We start from the raw sequence: 6,109 nt of genomic DNA on the forward strand, positions 1-6,109 counted from the left end.
AGCCTCTTCAACAGGTGGTGTTGGGAGAGCTGGACAGCAACATGTAGAAAAATGAAATTAGACCACTTTCTGACACCATTCACAAAAAATAAACTCAAAATGGATAAAGGATCTGAATGTGAGACAGGAAACCATCAAAACCCTAGGGGAGAAAGCAGGTAATAGTCTCCTAGACCTCAATTGCAGCAATTTCTTCCTCGACACATCCCCAGAGACAAGGGAATCAAGAACAAAAATGAACTACTGGGACCTTATCAAGATAAAAAGCTTCTGCAAAGCAAAGAAAACAATAAAAAAAAACTAATAGGCAACCAACAGAATGGGAAAAGATAGTGGCAAAATGGCATATCAGATAAAGGGCTAGTATCCAAAATATACAAGGAGCTCACTAAACTACATACATGGAAAATGAATGATCCAGTGAAGAAATGGACAGAAGACCTGAATAGACACTTCTCCAAAGAGGACATCCAGATGGCCAACAGGCACATGAAACGATGCTCAGTGTCATTCATCATCAGGGAAATTCAAATCAAAACCACACTGAGATACCACCTCACACCAGTCAGAGTCGCTAAAATGAACAAATCAAAAGACTATAGATGGTGGTGAGGGTGTGGAGAGATGGATACCCTCCTACACTGTTGGTGGCAATGTAAACTGGTGCAGCCACTCTGGAAAACAGTGTGGAGACTCCTCAAAAAACTATTGATAGAACTCCCCTATGACCCAGCAATAGCACTGCTAGGGATTTACTCAAATATCACTTTCTAAATGAGTCTTATCATGACCTCCTTCTCTGATGTCCTATCCCCTCCACTTAGAGCTCTGACACCTCTTATCTTCTTTCTTTTACTTCCATAGCTCTTACCACTTTCTAACATGCCTCAAAAGTACTACTTCTTATGATTATTTTTATTGTTTGCCTCTACAATTAGAGTGTGAGTCTCACAAAACAGGCAAATGCCTATGTTTTGTTCACTGATCTATCCCAAGTGCTTAGAAATACTTTTCTTCTTTTTCACAAATGACTGAACAACAGTTTTATGAGCTCCTTGAGGTCCAGGGTGACATCTCATTCAATGAGTGCCCAGCATCCTGCTCATGGCCTAGAGCATAGTCCAGACTCAGTCAACAGCTTGTGGATGTATAAGAGAGAAACAAATTATCCTGTAATTAGAAGAAGAATTACAAATGTTAAACAAGAAGGGGGAAACTCTCCATTACTCATGACCTAGAAAAAGACAATAAGTCTATTTGTTTTTTAAAAAATTGGGGGATAAAAATGGAAAATGTTACTTTCTCCATCTTCTGTACCTTGGTTCTCAACTGCTTTTATCGTGTTATTTATTTATTTATTTATTTATTTATTTATTTATCTGTTTGTTTTTGAGAGAGAGATTGAGTGAACAAGCAGGGGAGGTGCAGAGAGAGAGAGAGAGAGACAGAGAGACAGAGAGAGAGACAGAGAGAGAATCTGAAGCAGACTCCAGGCTCTGAGCCGTCAGCACAGAGCCTGACATGGAGTTTGAACTCATGAACCTTGAGATCATGACCTGAGCCAAAGTCCAATGCTTAACTGACCGAGTCACCCAGGCGCCCCTTAGCTGCTTTCAATCATCTGTTTGGGCAGTGGAATCATCTAGATGAATCACTAAAGGAATCAGGAACGCAAAGTTGTGTGCTTTGTGGTGAATTTGAGTCTCAAGATCGGATCATTTCCTTTCTCCAAAATCACTCATAAAATCTAAGGTGTGTGCTAAGGAATATGCTTAAACGATTGTAATACTCTTGCGAATTTAATCCACAAATAACCCTCTCTCCCTATTTCTGTAAGGCAGGAATACTGAAAACAAGTAAACCCTTAATGAATTATACCCAAAATAGAGATGCTGTAAAATTGGCTTCCAAGTAAACAGCCACAGGAATGGCCCTTCCAAATTAGAATGTAAAGTTGAGCTTCTGAGCTCCCAGTGAGCTTTCTGCCTGTCAACGGATTGAAAAGTCAGCGGGAACTTAGAAAAGCTGTATCATAAGTCTTCACTGTCTTAACACAGACCTCAGGTTGGCCTGCCTTAAATGATCCTAATTTGTCTTCTGTTTGCAGAAAAAGGATTATTATTCTGCCCACATGATCACGATGAACTCCACTGTTTTCTTCTCTCTTAGGGTCACGACCTCATATTAAATGATCTTATATGAAATTCACTTACTTATTACTTATCTACAAGCCTATTTAGTTTAAAGAAGTCATTTTATGAGCTATTATTTGTAATAAAGAAGACTATTAAGCATACCTAATTGTCCTGGTTTGAAATGTTTTGAAGATGTGAGCTAAGCATGAAATAGACTCTCTATGGTTTAAAAATAACAATCATTAACTTTCTTGTAATTAAAGGTAATTTAGTCGGAGGAAGAAAACCTCATCTGGGCTTGACGCAAGAAATCGTTTCTGATTATCATGAAGACAAGGGTTTGGGGGAGCCTGAGAGCCTCTCCCTGGGAGCAGACACACTCCTGAGCCAACCAAACATGGCCAGATGGGGGTGGCTTTTGGGGGCTCTTTCCTGGGGCCTGTGGGAATCCCTTTGGCAGAGTCCACATAACTCAGTGCCTGAAGGTATGGACTGTCCATCGTAGGCTCCTCCTGGGAGCTGGAAATTTATAAGTGGAAAGAGAAGATGGAGAACAGACAAAACAAAGGTAAATGGGAATAGGGAATGAAGTTTATTGGTGAAAGGAAGTCTCACAATTCAACAGAGATGAGGAGGGACTAGGTAGGAGCAGGCTGGCCATGTATTTTATTGCTGGAGAAATACTTACAAAGGGGTGTCTTTGTGAAAAGTGGGCTGTCTTCAGAATCTGCAAGCACAAGCCCAAACCTGATTTCTGGTGCCTGAAGTTTAAGCCTGCTAGGCTCACCCACCCTGGACGTCACACGTGTTGGAACAAGTATTATGGTGTGCAAAACTCTCCTTCCTACCTTTCAGGCCTTATTTGGCTTCACAAGAAGTCATTGGATGGATTTTCTACATTGGTAGCACAGAAGCATTTCAGAAATTTTGTTGCAAGTCAATCATTTGATGTCACGGAGTCAGAGGTTATTTTAACGAAATAGCCTCCCTGCCTCACTTTGATAATGTGCCAGGTATGGGAAGACTCTATTGACACCTCATCTGTAGCCCTCTGCACAGTTTTCCAAGTAAATAGGCTTGTTCCTCCTTTGTAGAGCTGATGCTCAGGGGAATTAGAAACTTCCCTGTTCCTCCTTCTTTACTTGCTCCTGGCCTCCTTTGGTTTGGTCAAAATATTTTAACAGACACCAACATCACAACCTTCCTTAGTCTCTCTCCTCATATCTGAGTTTTTAAAAATACATCGGGTTAGTGTTACAAGGCTGCCCCCCGATAGATTTTGCCATTGGAAAGGTTTTATGTAGAAATTGGAAAACTTCAGTCTTTCTTTGATTGCTAAAGCCTTACCCAAAAGATGAATGAACCAGGACCATTCAACCCAACACAGAAGACTCTGGGCCAATTTAATAAAGTTCTTTCTGTGTACATACATATGATAAAAGACCCACAGAAATGGAGTCTTTGGTACCTTAAAAATAGCAATAGCCTGGGGCACCTGGGTGGCTCAGTTGGGCTTCAGACTTCGGCTCAGGTCATGATCTCACAGTTTGTGAGTCCAAGCCCCGCATTGGGCTCTCTGCTGACAGCTCAGAACCTGGAGCCTGCTTCCGATTCTGTGTCTTCTTCTCTCTCTGCCCCTCCTCCATTTGTGCTCTGTCTCTCTGTCTCAAAAATAAAATGAAAACATCTAAAACTAATGGGACAATAGCCTGTTTCTTTTGTCCATTCATCAAAGCCTAAGTGCCTGAAAGTTGAGGAACCATGAAATCCCTTTCAGACTTTAGATGAAAGCTCTGTACTTGTAAGGGAAAGTCATTCAAAACATCGGAGCTAAAACTTGTATATTTGAGTTAGAATGGTTTAATGAACCCTTGCTATTTATCAGCTCCCTTCCTTCTCTCTGCAAAATCTCATGAGGGCAAAGGGACAAACTCGTGCACATTCAGCCACAGGAAAATCTGTTGCATAAAACATGAAATCCACACAAATAACACGCAAATAAAATAAGCCTCGTTACACAAAGCTTCAGTGCATTTCATGGAGCGTACTATCCTATCCCATCCTATCATATCCTACATACCATGCCAACAAGATGGGGAAATGTGGGTTGTCTGAAGACGAATTCTAAGAAGAGTAGGGCCTGGTTTACACATTTCATCATCCTGGGTTCATAAGAGCATCCTCTTTCCCTCTTAGAAGTGTTCCAGTTTGGAGCATAAATTAAATTGTCATCCCATTTATAAAATGCTCAGGACTAGGTGTCTCAGTAAACTGGCTCCAAATCATCTCAGCAATTTTTTTTTCTAGTAAACATTATAAAACCATCATTCAGCACTGCATTTGGGGAAAATATCTCTGGTATTTCTACCTTCTCTTTGCCTTGGCCTGAATCAACCCCTTAGTTTCTCAAGAGCATTTGTTTGTTTGTTTGTTTTCCTCCAAGAGGTAGGCATCAAGGCCCAAGCAGTAAAATGGATTATTTTCTGTTTGAATACTGGAAGTGGCATTTGATAGAAACCAAATAATGCTGTTGTCCAATGTGTTCTTTCAGCTAAGCTTTTTCAAAACAATTTAGACCTTTTAACTTTATTGTTATGGATAGAATACAGAATCTTTGAATTCAAGATAATATAGTTAAAATTATTTTTCTTTTTTTAATGTTTTTTATTTATTTTTTGAGAGTGCGAGCAAGGGAGGGTCAGAGAGAGAGGGAGACACAGAATCTGAAGCAGGCTCCAGGCTCCGAGCTGTCAACACAGAGCCCAATGAGGGACTCGAACCCATGAACCATGAGATAATGACCTGAGCCAAAGTTGGATGCTTAACCAACTGAGCCACACAGGTGCCCCAAAATTATTTTTCTTAATCATGCACATTTAATGTTTTCTGCACTTGTACAAGCTGTAGATTCTGATCCAGCAGTTTACGTTATAAATGACAAAAGTGGGGCACCTGGGTGGCTCAGTTGGGTAAGCATCTGGCTTCAGTTCAGGTCATGATCTCACAGTTCATGGGTTCGAGCCCTGCATTGGACTCTGTGCAGACTACTAACTCAGAGCCTGGAGCCTACTTCAGATTCTGTGTCTCCCTCTCTCTCTGACCCTCCCCTGCTCGAACTGTCTCTCTCTGTCTCTCAAAAATAAATTAAAAACATTAAAAATTTTGTTTAAAATGACAAAAGGGTTCACTTGTAATTTTGAAAAGAAAATCAGGGAACATCATAGACTGAACTAACTAGAATGCTTTTGTAAAATATTCACGGAAGTGTGTTGTGAAGAAACTTACATCTGTAACCAGGCCGCCAATCACACTGGACCCTCTTCCTCTCCTACTGTGGTTGCTCATTTTCTCAAGGCTAAGTGTTTCTGTACATTTTGGATCTTCTCAGAGACTTTATTTTAACACTATCATTTTGGAAACAAAGTTATAAAACAGAACTCATAAATTATATGTAATTCCTTTTCTGCACATGAATTTTTATAGGACACTGTGTAACTCATGAGTAAATACACTCCCAAAGTGGCTCTAATCAAAGCTGTGTCTGCACACATGTACCCAGCACACACAGCACCCGGATCCTTTCTGTAGGCTGACGTCTTCTTGCGCCTATTTCCAGCCTTGCTTAGTTAGCACATCTATTCATGTGCAGCCATAAGAATTATGCACACAGTCCTTTCAGATCTTCCTCACTTACATGCATCGTAAATTAGGGGATGTCTGCTTTACAATTGCTTTGATTAACTCAGAAATGACATAAATTAGATTTGTGGCAAACTGCACTTAAGCAAGAAACAGACTTTAAATATTTAAGCAAAGGAGGGACAACAATTTGTATCCTCTTATCCTTCATGGTGGGACTGAGGTCCCCTCCCATCTGTCTCCAACCCAATTGTATCTGTAACTCTGGGCCAGACCGGGGGCTTGCTATGCAAAGGCTCCATGCTGCCGTGGGGGACTTAAATATTATCCGGTTC

Source organism: Suricata suricatta, chromosome 6 (genome assembly GCF_006229205.1).
Source record: "Suricata suricatta isolate VVHF042 chromosome 6, meerkat_22Aug2017_6uvM2_HiC, whole genome shotgun sequence".
Lineage (NCBI taxonomy): Eukaryota > Metazoa > Chordata > Mammalia > Carnivora > Herpestidae > Suricata > Suricata suricatta.